The sequence below is a fragment of the Bactrocera neohumeralis genome, chromosome 3 (genome assembly GCF_024586455.1).
Source record: "Bactrocera neohumeralis isolate Rockhampton chromosome 3, APGP_CSIRO_Bneo_wtdbg2-racon-allhic-juicebox.fasta_v2, whole genome shotgun sequence".
NCBI classification, from domain to species: domain Eukaryota; kingdom Metazoa; phylum Arthropoda; class Insecta; order Diptera; family Tephritidae; genus Bactrocera; species Bactrocera neohumeralis.
In genome coordinates this window covers 12,746,381-12,761,433 of record NC_065920.1, presented here as the reverse complement: position 1 = coordinate 12,761,433, position 15,053 = coordinate 12,746,381, and the positions used below count along the sequence as shown (strand labels likewise).

The window sequence follows — 15,053 nt, the reverse complement described above, 5'->3', positions numbered from 1 at the left end:
TTTTGCACTCCCAAGTGACCTTAAATGGCACACTTGATTCATATCACTGATGACATGGCTTACTGATGTGTGTGCTTGTCTATGTGGCTGTAAGCGCTGATAACATTCATGCGTGTATGTGTGTGTGTGTGTGAGCTTGCTCATCGTTCGGACATTAGTTGTGCTTATGAGTTTTACTCGCAGCAATTTTTAAAAGCTTGCCAACACTTGAAGACGGCTAATAGTGACATAAATATCGTTTAGACCGCAAGTGAGCAGCTATCTGCGTTGATGTGTGTGAGTGTGAACATAAGGGTCTGGTAAAAATAAATTCATTATTTTTGCATTAAACTGAAGGTTTTACTTAGCACAGGAAGATTGATCCGATTTAATTCAAATACATCCTCACTTTGTTCGATAGCTTGTTGCCTTTTTGTGGGTATTATAGTGACGCCGCCATACAAAACTCGGTATCTATTAGCAAACACTTGACTGATTCGATCATAAGCTCTTTTTGATGTGAGTTTGTCAACAGCAAAATTAATTGCCATATACAGAAATACAAAGTAAGTAGCTAATAAATAACTTTTCTGAGGTCCAGGCTTTAAGGTGGATGCCTAACAATTTCACAACTAAGCTGCCGGAGTTTCTGGCGTTTTTTATTTTTTTGGTTTCGGAATGGGAATATTCTACAGATGCTGCCGCTGTGAAAAGGCAGCATGCACGTTAAAAGAAATACCCTTTCGGGATCACCCTCAGTTGAGGAACAGTACGTCAACGTACTAAACCCTTAAATCCGGCTGCTTTAGCTTGTCTATGAACCTGCGGCACCGCCGTTAAGCAAGCTGGGAAAGAATGCCTCTTCATAAGCTCCCTGCGGGAATATTCAGCTAGTCTTAAGATTCTCAACTGCCGTTCTTTTATACTGAGTTCTTGGATCGCTATTGCAGCCCACTCCTTTATTTTCGCCCATACCAACTTTGATTGCAGCATGCGACTTATGATGTTGTCGGGCATCTTTTGGTTTGTCATTCGTCGCAAGGTAGTTCTCCCTACTACATATCCCGAGCAGGAGAAAAAGATATACTCGCGTTTTCATCAGCACTGGTGCACAGTGAACATATTTTTTGTTGTGGCCGCAATGGCGACAAAAAATATGTTCAATCTGATTGTCATGGAAAACTGTGTTTGATAAAAGTCTGTCTACCCGTGTTCTCTCTCAACTCAGGCTGGTACGTTCTTCATCAGTCTGTGTGTCCATCTTCCTTTTTCTGCCGCATCTGATTGTCTTTGCCGCTCATCGAGGCTCGCTTGTCGCTCCTTTTTTCGCTCGTCAGCCATTAGACTCCTATTCGTAGCTTTAGATTTTTAATAGGCTCTACTTAGCTCTGATGCCATTAAATCTGGCGGCATATGACCAGAAATGATACTGTTCGCTTCATGAGAAACCATGAACCACTCACAGGTCACTCTAATGGCGCATAAACTGGACACTGCATTTGCCTTATTGACACATCTTTTTTGTGGCAGGGCTGACCCCCCGTATTGACTAGCTGACCTTGGCTGGTAGAAATATCCTACTTTGGCTAGGGCCACTAGTGTTAGCCACACTGTCGATATGTATTATAGCTTAATGTTGTTCTGATGCAACACAATTCATCTTCTATTGGCCGCTTCTGGAAAATCGCTAGAGGCGATTCAATCTTGAACTGTACAGCAGCTCCGAATTAAGAGACAGACCAACGAAGAACTTCTCATAGTAGAAACCTTCCTATCAACTCCTATCAAACACATAGTAAAACCATCCTTTCAAACCACCGAATTCAATATCCAAGTAACTAACTAGCCGCTTCCATACTGAAATGCTCAACTGTTTCGATTGCATTCCTTATAATCTACATCACTGCATCGCAGAACCTTCATTTCGCGATTCCTTATCACCTCACACATCACATCTGCGAGGAGTTTGGTTTGTGGGCGGCTCGAGGCCGTTGGAGAAGGGACGCAGAGATCTTTTCCATGGATGGATTGAAGTTAGAAGGAAGAGTGGGTCGTGGAGTCTGCTGTCGCGAGCCCTCCATTAACTCTGTTTCAGACTAACAGACCATTGTAACGTCTTTCAAGCAGAAGTGGCTGCCATCAAAGTAGCACTAGATGCAGAGCATACATCATATACATACAGTGCAGTTTCAACCGATGAGCTTACAGTGTACCCTTTCTCCTATTTCTTTCGATTGGAAGTGGCTCACTTTCTCAGTGTCTTCTAACTAGCGTCTGACCTCCAGTAAGCTCATCCATCAAACGCTGGTCAACAACCAAAACTTGTGACACTGCGAGATCCTTCTGACTCAGAGTGAATATATACATTATTTCAAACATTCCAATTACTTATTTATTTGCTCTGTAAATCACAACAACCACTTAAAGCAAAGTCTATCAAATTAAATCCAGCTTAACACCGCAATTTTCCTATCAAAACGAATTATCAGCTCACTGGCAAGCGCTTATTAAAATGGATTAGAGTAAGTGTAAGCTCATATGTTGGGTCAGCACGCGAATGCAATTATGTATGGGCGTTAAAAAACAAAAAAAAATCGATAAAAAATAAATTAAATTAAAAAAATAATGGAAAAAATGTAGTTTAGCTCTTCAAACGAGTTAAAGCTGGTATTGTCGTGTTGCATATTTAGTTAAACACACACATGTTTAATTTTCTATGCATTTGTCAACTGCTGGCAACTACAAATCCCTTTAGACGGCCATTAGCGCGCCGCTGCGCCTGAAAGTAGGCCAAACTGCTAGGGTAACAAGCCTTCAGTGACTGCCTGTCAGCAATGACAGTTAAATTAATTGATTCAACTAAATTCTTTTGGAATATAAAATTACTGAGTGTGTGTTTGTGTGTGGCTTGGGTGTAGTCCGTAAGCAATTTTAGCAGTTGTGTGGTTGTTGCTCTGCGCATTTATGACCTTTCAAATGTTTCACTTTATTTTGATAAGTTATGTGGCGGCAGTCTTTTGATAGTTGACACAGAAAAATTCAGCGCCTTCACACACACACACATATACATTTCCACTCTTACTCCCCCTTCACGCGGCCGCAACGAGTACGCTACTCCAACTTCACTATACTCTGCTTCCAGCTTAAGTGCTCACATTGTCTGTGCCTCGTTGTATGCATTTACGTAAATTGCTCTTTATTGTTGTCATTTGTGGCTTGTATTGTGTGCGAGCGTGCGCCCGCGCGCCTAAAAGTATGCCAACACTTACCTATGCTATGCGCTACTCCGCGCCTTGTGTGGCAGCAGCGGTGCTAAAGCTATCATAAATTACTTAATAGCCTCATGTTCAATGCGCACGCCGTTAATGCAACGCTGAATATGTGTCGCTATGTTTATATGTGTCTGTATGTGTATTTGATTAACGACATTGTATGTCGTGGGTGTTTATGTGTTGGCGCTCAGGTGCGCACTTCTTCAGGTAGCTCGACGCTGCAGCCGCATTTATTGCTGCTGATGGTTGTACAACAACAACAGTGTGCACATTTGCTTAGCATTTTGCTGCCAAAGTGCCAGCGGCGTCAACTCGGCTTGACGATGTGTTGATTTGTGTCCCCAAGCGTCGCACGTCAGACACAACTGACGGCGTCAGTTGCGGCAGTTGCTCATTCGAGGCGCAGCTGACATTTAATTTAATTCAACGGTATTAGTGTTTGAATGGAAATAATTGCGTGGGATTTTCAACATTTATTACACTGGATTCTCAGGTGATTTAGATCGTATTTAGATTGTATACTCAGCTGAGCGCGTGTCAACAAAGGCTCAAATTTGTGTATGTAGTTTAGAATATTCCATTATTTTTGTCACATTTAATATTTACGAGGCCTGCTTGTTAAATCAGTACAGTCAGGGCGTATATTTTCTAAAAAAAGATAAAGAAGCAATGTCTGTGGCGAGGTTTCGAGTTATAAAAATAATTCTCTCACGTCCTTCCTATAATTTTCACATATTACAACATATGTATAAACAAAAAAAAAAAACATTACATGCTATAATACCCTTCACAGATGCAGTTTTAATAGCATAAAAAGATATACAAATATATTTATCCTGATTTTTATGGATCATTTTGAATGGCAGCTATAAGGTATACTGACCCGATCTGAACAATAAATTTGGGGATTATAGCGAAAAGTTGAACGAAAACACATGCCAAATTTCGCGAAGATATCTCTTCAAATAAAATAATTGCCCAAATAAGGACTTGACTCCGTTCGTTCAGTTTATATGGCAAGTATATGTTATAGTCTTCCAAACTGAAGAATTTCTTCGGAGATTGCATAGTTGCTTTAGGCAATAATCCACAATAAATTTCATGGAGATATCTCGCAACATGCAGAAGTTTTCCCTGCAATCACTTGATTCCGATCATTCAGTTTATATGGAGGCTATACGCTGTAGTGATCCGATATCGACCTTTTCGACCAATTAGCAGTTTATTGGAGAGAGCAGATCGTGTGCAAAATTTGAGACCGTTTTCTCAAAAACTGGGAGACTGGTTCAAATATGTATAAACAGACGGACGAACATGGCTAAATCAATATGGTGTTAATCTGTAATCTTCACTCTACGCTCTTTGCCATCTAACTATTTGCTCGTTTCCCTAAATAAAAAAGTCTGTTCTCTCTCTCTTTTCCCTTAAGAAAAAAGGCTTATCTCTCTTTCTCTTTTTTGTAGCATGTAGTATGGGCAGTGTCGATTACCTTATCATTATATTTCACTTTCTTTAAAATTTGTCTCGATTTAAGCGAGAGTGCCTTTAAAAATACTCTCTTATGAGCCTGCCCTCTTATAAAACGGTATTTATATTCTGTCAATTTACACCTGTGTTTTAGTTATGAATGCACACAAATAACAAATACACAAAAGCACAAGTGCTCCAAATTAAAATCGTTATTAATCTCACTCACGCTCTTTCTCCCTTCTACTACTACCTCTTCATTTTCAAAGTAATCCTTACACATTTCCTTTACTTCGACTGTTTCCAGCATTTTGTTTCATTACCATCTGTGGTTTGTGGTGAAATGCCATGCACAAATTAATGATTTTCCGTAAGTGCTACCCCGGACCATGGCCTCTGCTCTCTTAGTTACTGTTTCTTTGTACCTAAATTTGTATATATGTATATATGCACATATATATAAACAAATATATGTATGTGCCACGTCCATTTGGCCATTTTTGTGCTTAATACTCTAGTAAGCATAATAAATTTGACCATTTTTGCTTAAATACCTAAGGATTTGCTTGCAAATTGTTGTTGCCACCGTTGCCGTTATGTCAGCCGCAGGTGGTTGAGCGTAAATTGAGCGTAACGCTGCTTTATTATACTCGCTGCACTATTAATGGTTGTAGCGCAAACTTCTAAGACACCGAAAGTGCAGTGAAGTTGAAGAAGTTGCTCTCATTTGTTGACGTCACGAAGCAGCGTTTTTGTTGTTCACTGCCACTTTTTTGTTGGTTTGTCTTGAAGTTGAAGTTGAGAGATTGTAGGTTCTTTTTGAATAGAAGAAAGCTTTTTGTTTAAATTTCGGAAATTGCACTGATTACCAAAGTTGGCAACCCTGGCGAAATTCAAGTAAATTTTTTTGAGATTTCTGAAATAGTAACGGTTTTTGGTCCTAAGCGCCAACAGGAGTTAAAGAAAATGTATATTGGTTGTGAGTTTATGGTGGAAACTGAATCACCAAATTAATTTTTTCTTGATTATTATATCGTATGTGAATATATGTAGATATATCTTATGAAAAAATTGCGATTAATTTAAAAAAAAATTGATTTTCTTAAGATTTCGATAGTAGACTCTGTTTGCAGAATAATTTTTTTTAGCAGCTTATATATGGCGTTGGTAATGTGAAAATATAAATTAAATTTTTATCGATAAATTTATACCGAAGACTTTATATCGATATTTTTTACCAACGACATATTTCGATAAATTTAGTAAATAACATGCTCTCGTGGATATACATAATTTAAATGGTTGTGTAATTTTTTCCTTCAAATTCAATTTGAAAATATCTGTCGATATATGTATTTTACCGATATATGTATCTTCGATAAATAGATAAATACGGTTAAAGAAAGACTTATAATAAATTTTTAATAGAATTGTAATTTTTTTTCACTTTAAGATATACTTATATCATTATATTTTACCGATTATATATATCGATAAATATATATGGTAAAAAGAGATATATATAGATACATTTTTTCTATATATAATTAGAGTAATTGTAATTTTTGGTGAAATAGTCAGTTTCAACTTAAAATATGTGTATATCGATATACTTTACCAATAAGATATATCGATAATAGATACATTTATATGTGTAATGAAATTGTAACTTTTCACCGTTCCATCAAACATTTCAACAAGAAATTTAATAACCCGATTAATCCATATTTCTTATAGATAAAATATATCGTTAAAATTTATCGATTATATGTTAAAATGTTAAAAGTCTTAGTAAAGTTCAAAGCTCATTATTTAATCCTCGTTTTTGGTTGCTCACATACAATAGAAAATAAATAAATATTGTTTCGTTACGAATTATTTTAATCAAGTTATCGATAAATTTCACAAGTAATCCATTTTTGGAAAATTGTGAAATAAAGTTATGTTAAATATGCGAAAATTTGTGAAAGCATGTCGATGGTAAAAAGGGTTAAGCTATTTATGATTAATTTTTTAAGTAAAGTTATCGATTAATTTAACAAGTAACGAGTTTTGGTAAAAACAGAAAATATACTGCAGTAGATTTTTATGAAGTCTGGACACTTTCTTGAAAGCTTGTCGATCGTAAATTTTCTTCAATTAAGTTAATGTAACCAATTTGTATACCTAATTTCTTCATATAATATTTCTTATTTTATGTCGATAAAAAAAATAAAAATATCGATAAATAAAAAATACAGTTATTATATTTCGTTAACGTCATCATCGACATCAAGAAAATTTATCGATTGCTGTTCAAGAAAAACATTATTATATTTCGATAACATGTTATCGATATGATGTATGAAGAAAATTTAGCAAATGTTGTTCTAAAAATCGAAAAAGTTATTTTATAATTACTTTATTTCGATAACATGTTATCGATATAATGCATCAAGGAAACGTATCGATTATTGTTCTGGAAAAAAATAAAGATATTGCGATAATATGTTACCGATTTGATGCGTCCATAAAACTTATCGATTACTTTTATACAACTCCAAAAAAATTTATTATATTTAGAAAGCATGTTATCGATATTATTCATCGAGACAACTTATCGATGTGTTGTAAAAAAGTTATTATATTCCTATAACATGTTTTCAATATTTGGTACGACGAAAACTCATAGAGTGTTGTTCTGGATAACGAAAAAGTTATTTTATTTCGATAACATTTTATCGATATGATGCATCCAGAAATCGATTCCTGTTCTATGAATCCAGAAAAATGCAGCAGGAATTATTGAACGAATTTTTTCCATGAAAACAGAAATTGACAAAAAAAAACAATAAATTAACCTGTGGTACCTTTACTTTTGCAACACACTACAAGGCACTTACATAACCTACAATACACTTATATACAACAATAAACTTAACAAAGTAAACTCGCACATGTACACACATTATTACATAACACGCTGTCATTGTTTACCATCATCACTCATTCGTTCGCTCATTCAATACAACCAGGCACTTCAAATTGGCAGGTCCTTTCATGACGCCATGACGCATTTTGGGGGGTACACACTACCACAACACAAAATAGGTCACTATATTAACTGTAACAATTGGACAAAATTTCAGATTTTCCGAACAGTGAGTAAAGCTTTTCATATACACACACACACATACAGAGCAACTGCCTCACGCACAGCAACAACAATGGAGCTGGCCAAGCTGCTGATGATATGTGGTAATAACGCTTGGTAACCAGCACCTAAATTTTTGATTGCTGTGCGGAAGGTGATTTTGGGCAGCGCAGATTATAAAGCCAACTGAATTTGTATACAGTTTACATATATAACGGTTGTTTTGATTTTGGCAAGCAAATGTTGTTTCTGCTAATTTGAGAAACGGAAAATGAGAGCAAAATATTTTTAGAAATATAGAAATGTTGCTTTTGTCTGTGACTTTTTAAAAAATATTCAAATATGTATGTAAGTGTATTTATGCATGTGTTTGTGTGTGTTCTGTGAATTCCGGAGACCTTTGCGCTTGGCACATTTCACTCTCCCTGACACATGTAACACTTCAATGTGCCTCACAACTAACTGTAAAATGGAGTAAGTGCATGGAGAATAGCTTGCAAAAATACCAAAGCATTTACGAATCCACACACACTAACATATACACATGCATAGTGAAATAAATAAATTTGTTATGCAACTGTATATGAAAGCACAGGGACAATTTCCTAAAAGCTGCATCATTCAATTTATTCTAAATTGAAATGTTTATAAGCATATACATACAAAAACATTTGTATAAATACTCAAACGCACACACTCAAAGGCACACGCAAATACACTCAAAGCCATACACACACACACAAAGCTGCTGCGGCAGGTCACCACTTAGTCCATGAGTTTTTGCTGTCGCCTTGCTTGCGTTGACCAAAGCGCAAATGCAAGAAAAAAAAAACACAGCAACAAAACACAACAACAAACAATCAGAGTACACATAATAAAACCACAATAAGAATATAAGTGTACAAGGGGAAGAAAGGACATAAAAGAACAATTAAACCGCATGTTACTTCATTTTGTGGTCTTTGACTTGCTTTCCATTGTCAACAAATACGGAGTGCCACTACAGAGAGGAAAGCATTCATGGCTGCCCATACTACCATATACAAAACTACATATGTGGTAGTAGAACATAACGGTATGCATTTTGCCTTACTGGGGCATTTACTAGAGCTGTGATATATACTTTATATATGTATATGTAGATCCTAAAAATATATACGAGAGCTACTTGTTTAGTTGGCGCAGCGCGAGCACGACCACACCTATTTCCTTAGAAGTCGTGGTTCGGGTTACTATGTTTAGCTTTTCACAAGAATTGAAATATAGGACTCTGTTACAATTATAGGAAACTCTATCTTCCATATTAGTGCCTGGAATATGGATTTTCGGATACAGGATAGCTACTCTCCTCCTACACAAGCCATTGAAACAGCACAAACCTATCAATAAATAATTTTTGAACACCTTAATTAAGACATGTATTTCAGAATGGAGTTGCCACCAAGAGAAAAATTTGAAAGTGAAACAAATATTATAAACAAGTATGCCAGCGAAAGACGTAAGAGGAAGCTTTAAGAAACAATACAAGAAAACATAGCTAAAAATTATATCGACATACATAGGGTTGCCAGCTTACTGAAAAGTAAAATCGTGTAAAATATTTGAAACTTTCGCCAAACGTAGGAATTTAAGAAACCCTCTGAAAACTTTGACTTTAAAAATATTTTAGAATAGAGTTGCCACCAAAAAAACTTTTTTATTAAAGGAATATTACACAAATTTATTACAAGCGGAGACGTAAAAAACAGGCCTATACAAACAATTTGAGGAGATTTTATTAAAAACTATATCGACAAAAAGTTGCCATATTATTGAAAAGTTGAAGCAAATAAAATTTTTAAAATTATATATCGAAATTTTCGCCGAATGTATCGGGTAATAAGACCTTCAAAATTTTGAGTCTAGAAATATTTTTAAATAGAGTTGCCACCCAGTAAAAATCTAAGGTTAGCGGAATATTACAAAACTCTATTCCAGCGGAAAAAGTAAAAGAAAACTTATAGAAACAAATCGAAGCGATTTTAATTAAAATTATATCGAGAGTTGCCATTTATTTGATAAGCAAAATCGAAAATAATATTTAAAATTTTTACCAAACGTAGCGATTTAAGAAAACCTCCAAAGTTTTGAATCTAGAAATATTTTTAAATAGAGTTGCCACCAAGTGAAAAAAATTAAGCAAATGAATATCTGCAAACTCTATCCCAGATAGTGATCTCCGTCTTAATATGTAAACAGTTTAAAGAGGATCAAGTAAAAAAATATTCTCCATCGACCAAACTCTATGATATAAAAAAAGCCGCCTTGAAATTTCATTAATCAAGCCTTAGACCTAATAAATCTGTTATGAATCAGAGCTTCAGATATGCCATGTTCAAAGAAGCAGTTTGACTCTTAACACCCCCTCACTTGCTGAACTTAATTACAGAGTATATAATAAAGCAATTTCTTGTTCAAGCTAAGTCTGCAATTCTCACAGATACTGCTACAAGGCGAAGAATTTACTGCACAAAACCCACTACGAGTATTTACATACATCTATATATAGTTAAACGCCACCCTGCTGCGAGTTATTCAAGCGTTCTGACCTATCATCCGCAACGGTTTGCCAGCATTGCCAGCTTCATTGACGTCAAGGCCACCCGCCATGCTGTTGACAAATAATTCATGCAAAGCTGAAGATCTCTTCGAAGGACATCAACACAAAGACCGATGAGAATTGTTTTTCGGGGCAATGTGCCGAAACCGCAACCAAGCAAAGTCGACGAGGAGCAGGAGCAGCTGTGGCTGCATCAAATCTTCTCATGACAAAAATTAAAATCGTAAATCATACGTGCAGCTGGCGTGTGAGCGAGTTATCGAATGGTCGGAAGGATGTAAGAACGGGTTCGAAAAATTCAAAAATTCCAAAGGAACGCGCACAAACACACACACATGCACAACTGCATAGATCTCCCCTCAATATTTCAAGCCACTGCTGCCTCTTTCGGGCTTTTGTTACGCGCTGCGGCCTTCGATTTCATGCAGCTATGGTAGATGGGGTAGCTGCGGTAGCTTGTGGATCAGCTGCGTTGATGTGATTGTCCCTCGGTGTCTCGTCTTCGCTGCAAAAATATTTCTTTTGTGGCTTTTCGCTGCTCCATTCCTTTTATTTTTCAATTTAAGTTTTATCGTTCATTTATTTTGCTTTTGTTTTTGATTTACTTATTCCTCTCCTTTGGTCAGGCTTGAGGGAGCGTCGAAATTGTGCGGCGTGCCGTGAAATCAATAAATTTTCTACTTTGTTGGGAAGAAGTTGAATTAAATTTTTTGACAGCGAATGCAAATTTGCAGTAAAAACAACAAGAAAACCATAGATGCCATGCAAGATTGATGAGTTTACCAGAGCTTAAAGCTCTGTGTGTCGGTATGAATTTTTTATGGAAATGTAAATATATTTAAATTATATAAGCGAAATTTCTGAGTAAAAAATATCATCGATCACTTTGGATTGCAGCCATATTCTATAGTGGGATATAAGCGATTACTTCAGATGAGGAGCTTCTTGCAAAGGAAAGATTAGATTAGGTTAAGAGATAAAGTCTAGCAAGGATCTAACTTGAGAACTTATAGCTTCGGTGTGGTACCTAGAACTCCAATAAAATTGTTCACAAAGCTCTCATAACTCAACAAAGCGCTTGAAGCCTTTGTTGAGAAGACTAATATCAGTTTTTGCTAGCGTCCGATAAGATTTTTAGCCTTACTACATGAATGCCAATGGACAATGACCAGATCCTCTAGTACTGCGGCAATTTCCGCCTGCTAAGCGCACTCGAGGTCCATTGGTTCTGTGCTAGATCGCAAAATACCAGGTAGATCAAACTCGCTACCATTCCGCTGTGGACAGCTGTTCGGTTTTGCAATTTCCAGCCATTCTGCCGTACCCAGGCACTCAAACGAATCTGATGATATAGTTTCTTGATGCTAATGAAGACATACACTTCTTGACTAGCTTTGAACGCTCAGTTAGCAAGCTTAGCCTTAGAATTGCCGCTCTGCTCTCGGTGTGGATACTGACCTCACTGCAAGAGGATGCACTTCATAGCAATAGGTCTACTGCTTCCTTGGAAGAAGTCACTTGGGCCTGAAAATAACTAGAGTGGTCAGGTAGCTGAAGCTGAGATTGACGGAGAATACATACCTTTCAGAAAACTCCCTCTCTAACCAAATCTCCTAGCGACCCATCCGTAACCAAGCTCACTGTGCCTCTTCACAAGCGACCTATCTCATCCATATATCCCTCGTCTGTATGTCGTCCAGGACGGCCATCAGCATTAACTAATGATCAACATCTTACTGGGACCGTTGGAATAGCGGAGAAAGATTACTTGGGCCTAAGAAAAGTGAAAGCACTATTGGTTCCAAAATCATGCAATTTTTCCGGAAAACTGCATCGCATTAGTGAAACAATACTTTCCGACTACCAGAATATCTTGAAACGTATCATTACCGACGATAAGTCTTGCATCTATGCATACGACCCCAAAACAGACGATCAATCGGCCGAATATCGTGGCAAAGGTGAGCCGAATCCGAGAAAACACGTCAAAGCAGGTCAAAAATTAAGGTTTTGTTGACAGTTTTCTTCGATTATCGAGATATGATGCACTCCGAATTCCTTCCGATCGACAAACTGTCAACAAGGAATATTATTTGAGTGCTATACATCATTTAAGCTATTCGTAAAAAGAGGCCCGAATTATGGGCCGACAACTCTTGGTTTTTGACTAATACAAATATTATGCTCTTCGTTACTAATCCTAAACACATATTTTAGTTCAAAAAACATCCGTTAAAGAAGCCTTTTCTGCAAATATCCCCGCCATTTTACTGTTTCTATCACAAACGTATGCCCTCTCCTCAACTTATCAGCTTGTTAATGCCAATACTGCCCAACTTATTGACAACATTGTCCGCTGTCCTCCAGAAGCCATTGCTGCACCGAAGTACTGAAATTCACGCGCTCATCACCAGCATTACAAAGCAGTTGTAGCCTGTTTTTGAGCGTGTGCGCGTGTGTATGAGTGTGGTTGTAATCCAAATTACTGTGGATTTGTACTGCTGCTGCATGTCGTTGTTGTCTCCTTCCGGTCATATTGTCAAATCGCCATTTATCTTGTCAACGCGTAACTTTTGCCTTCAGGCCGCCCTCGCGCGGCACAAACTTTCTATGCTCGTTATCACTAGAAAAACGCTGACAACTCTGAGTTTGAGTTGCCTGCAACAAAAACACAGTTTATTAGTGTTTAGAATCATGTTTTTTTTTTTTTAATTTTTTTCACTGATTCGCAGCTGGCACAGAATTTTACGAGAAGTTTGCGAAACAAAATAATTTGTATTTTTGGCGGAAATTCGCAGCAGTCCAACCAATGTTTCGCTGTGAAAAAAGTAATTAAAAGAGAAGAGTTTTTTCCCTTGTTGCCTGCCATCAAACCACCAATGCCTGTAAAAAATTTTCGAGCATTTTCTAGACTAGTTTTATCTGGCTTTTGGAGCTTAAAAGCGCTTGTGCGGCGGTGGACTCATCGGTCCATGTTTCCTCAAAAATGATTTGGTTTCAACAAGACGGCGCCACTTCCCACACATCTCATCAATTAATTAATTTATTGAGAGAGCACATCGGTGAGAAGATAATTTCACGTTTTGCGCCGGCCTATTTGCCACCAAGATCGTCTGATATCACATCGTTAGACTTTTTTCTATGAAGTCTAACGTCTATGTGGACAATCCTGCTTCGATTCAGGCCTTGAAACAAAACCACACGTGTCACGCCAGTTACAAACTGAAATGTTCGAACGAGTCATCGAAAATTGAAAAATGTAGCAGGGACCAACATTTGTATTCCACACTTCGATAATGGATTGATTTTCATAAAACTAAAGGAGAATAATGTCACCCATGTATCTCAAAACTGCACCAAGTTGTCATTCTCCGATAATGAATTGACCTCGCGAGGACCCACAAAGACGTAAGCACATTATGTCCAGTCTTTGTGCGAAATTCGCCTCAGACTTTATACTTCCCTCGGGGTGACTCTCGACTTCAACCTGTCGAAAAAGTGAAGTACTTGGCCTTCATCCTTGATAAAAATCTGTCATGGCAGCTTACTGTTGAAGATAGTGTACGCGCATTGGGTGCCTTATATTATTATTACTGAAATTTTGGAAAGCTGTTGGATCTCTCACCAAAAGTTGTAATTTGCTTTTACAAAACCGTAGCAAAGCCAAAAACTGTACAAAAGTGCTATTTTTTTTGGATTCCCCTGTCTTCGTGCATTCGCGGCCTGGATCAAGCTTAGCACGCGTTGGTTAGCACCCAGCACTTGAGAGATTGCTAGTTCTTAACAAGTCTCACATCTCCGCAATGGAAGGTGTCCTAATTGGACACTGTCTCTTTGGCTCAGCGCTGAGACTAATGAGTTTGGAGGAGACAGCTTGTCAAAGTTGCAATGGGTAAGATGAGATGGAAACATCTATACAATTTCTCCTCCACTAGCTAGCTTTCAGCAGACTAAGGTGGGGCATCGTGTTTGCCATATTTTTTACGAACCCGGCGAATTGGCTGAAATTGATATCAGCCGCCTCAGTAAATTTGTGGCAGACTCTAGGCGTTTTGTCGATATGTGACGGTCTTTTTGCTTCATACCTAGGAGTTCTGGGCATCGCAATGGGCTGCGTCTGTTGCTGTCCAAGTGGGATTATTCGAATCGAAGAGAAATCAGCATATTCACCTAACCTAACCTGACCTTTTGCGAAACACCTAAAAGCTTAGTCCGATATGTCGTCGGTCAGCTAAAATAAAATCGAGATGGACGCGGCACGCACATTGTCGTTAGCAGTTAGTAAAGATTGTAAAATGATATTGACTTTCGGAATGGTTCAGTAATGTTCAGCGAGCAATTCAAAATATCCTTCTATCTCTTCTCCCTCTCTCCAGATCGCTACCTCTCTCTCTCTTAATGCGCTTACAAGGATCACACAAAAGATAAATTTTTATAACACTCTCCCTCTCTCTCTCAGCAAAATTCTTTCTCCCGATCCCTACCTCTCTTTCTTTATACATCTTTTTTCTCGCAATCCCTACCTCTGAATCTCTCTCAATGTGCTCACAAGATTCACTCAAGTGAGAAAATTTCTTAAATTTTTTTTTCTAATGAAGCTACT

The 15,053-nt window shown here is 37.4% G+C and overlaps 2 protein-coding genes across 9 annotated transcripts in view; one reads left to right on the top strand and one right to left on the bottom strand.

The window, feature by feature from the left end:
• The window catches only part of LOC126752874 (protein eyes shut), a 151,499-nt gene that overhangs the window by 38,871 nt on the left and 97,575 nt on the right, over positions 1-15,053 (top strand). The gene's annotated exons all lie outside the window — the stretch shown is intronic.
• The window catches only part of LOC126752878 (uncharacterized), a 158,913-nt gene that overhangs the window by 49,555 nt on the left and 94,305 nt on the right, over positions 1-15,053 (bottom strand). The window lies entirely within an intron of this gene.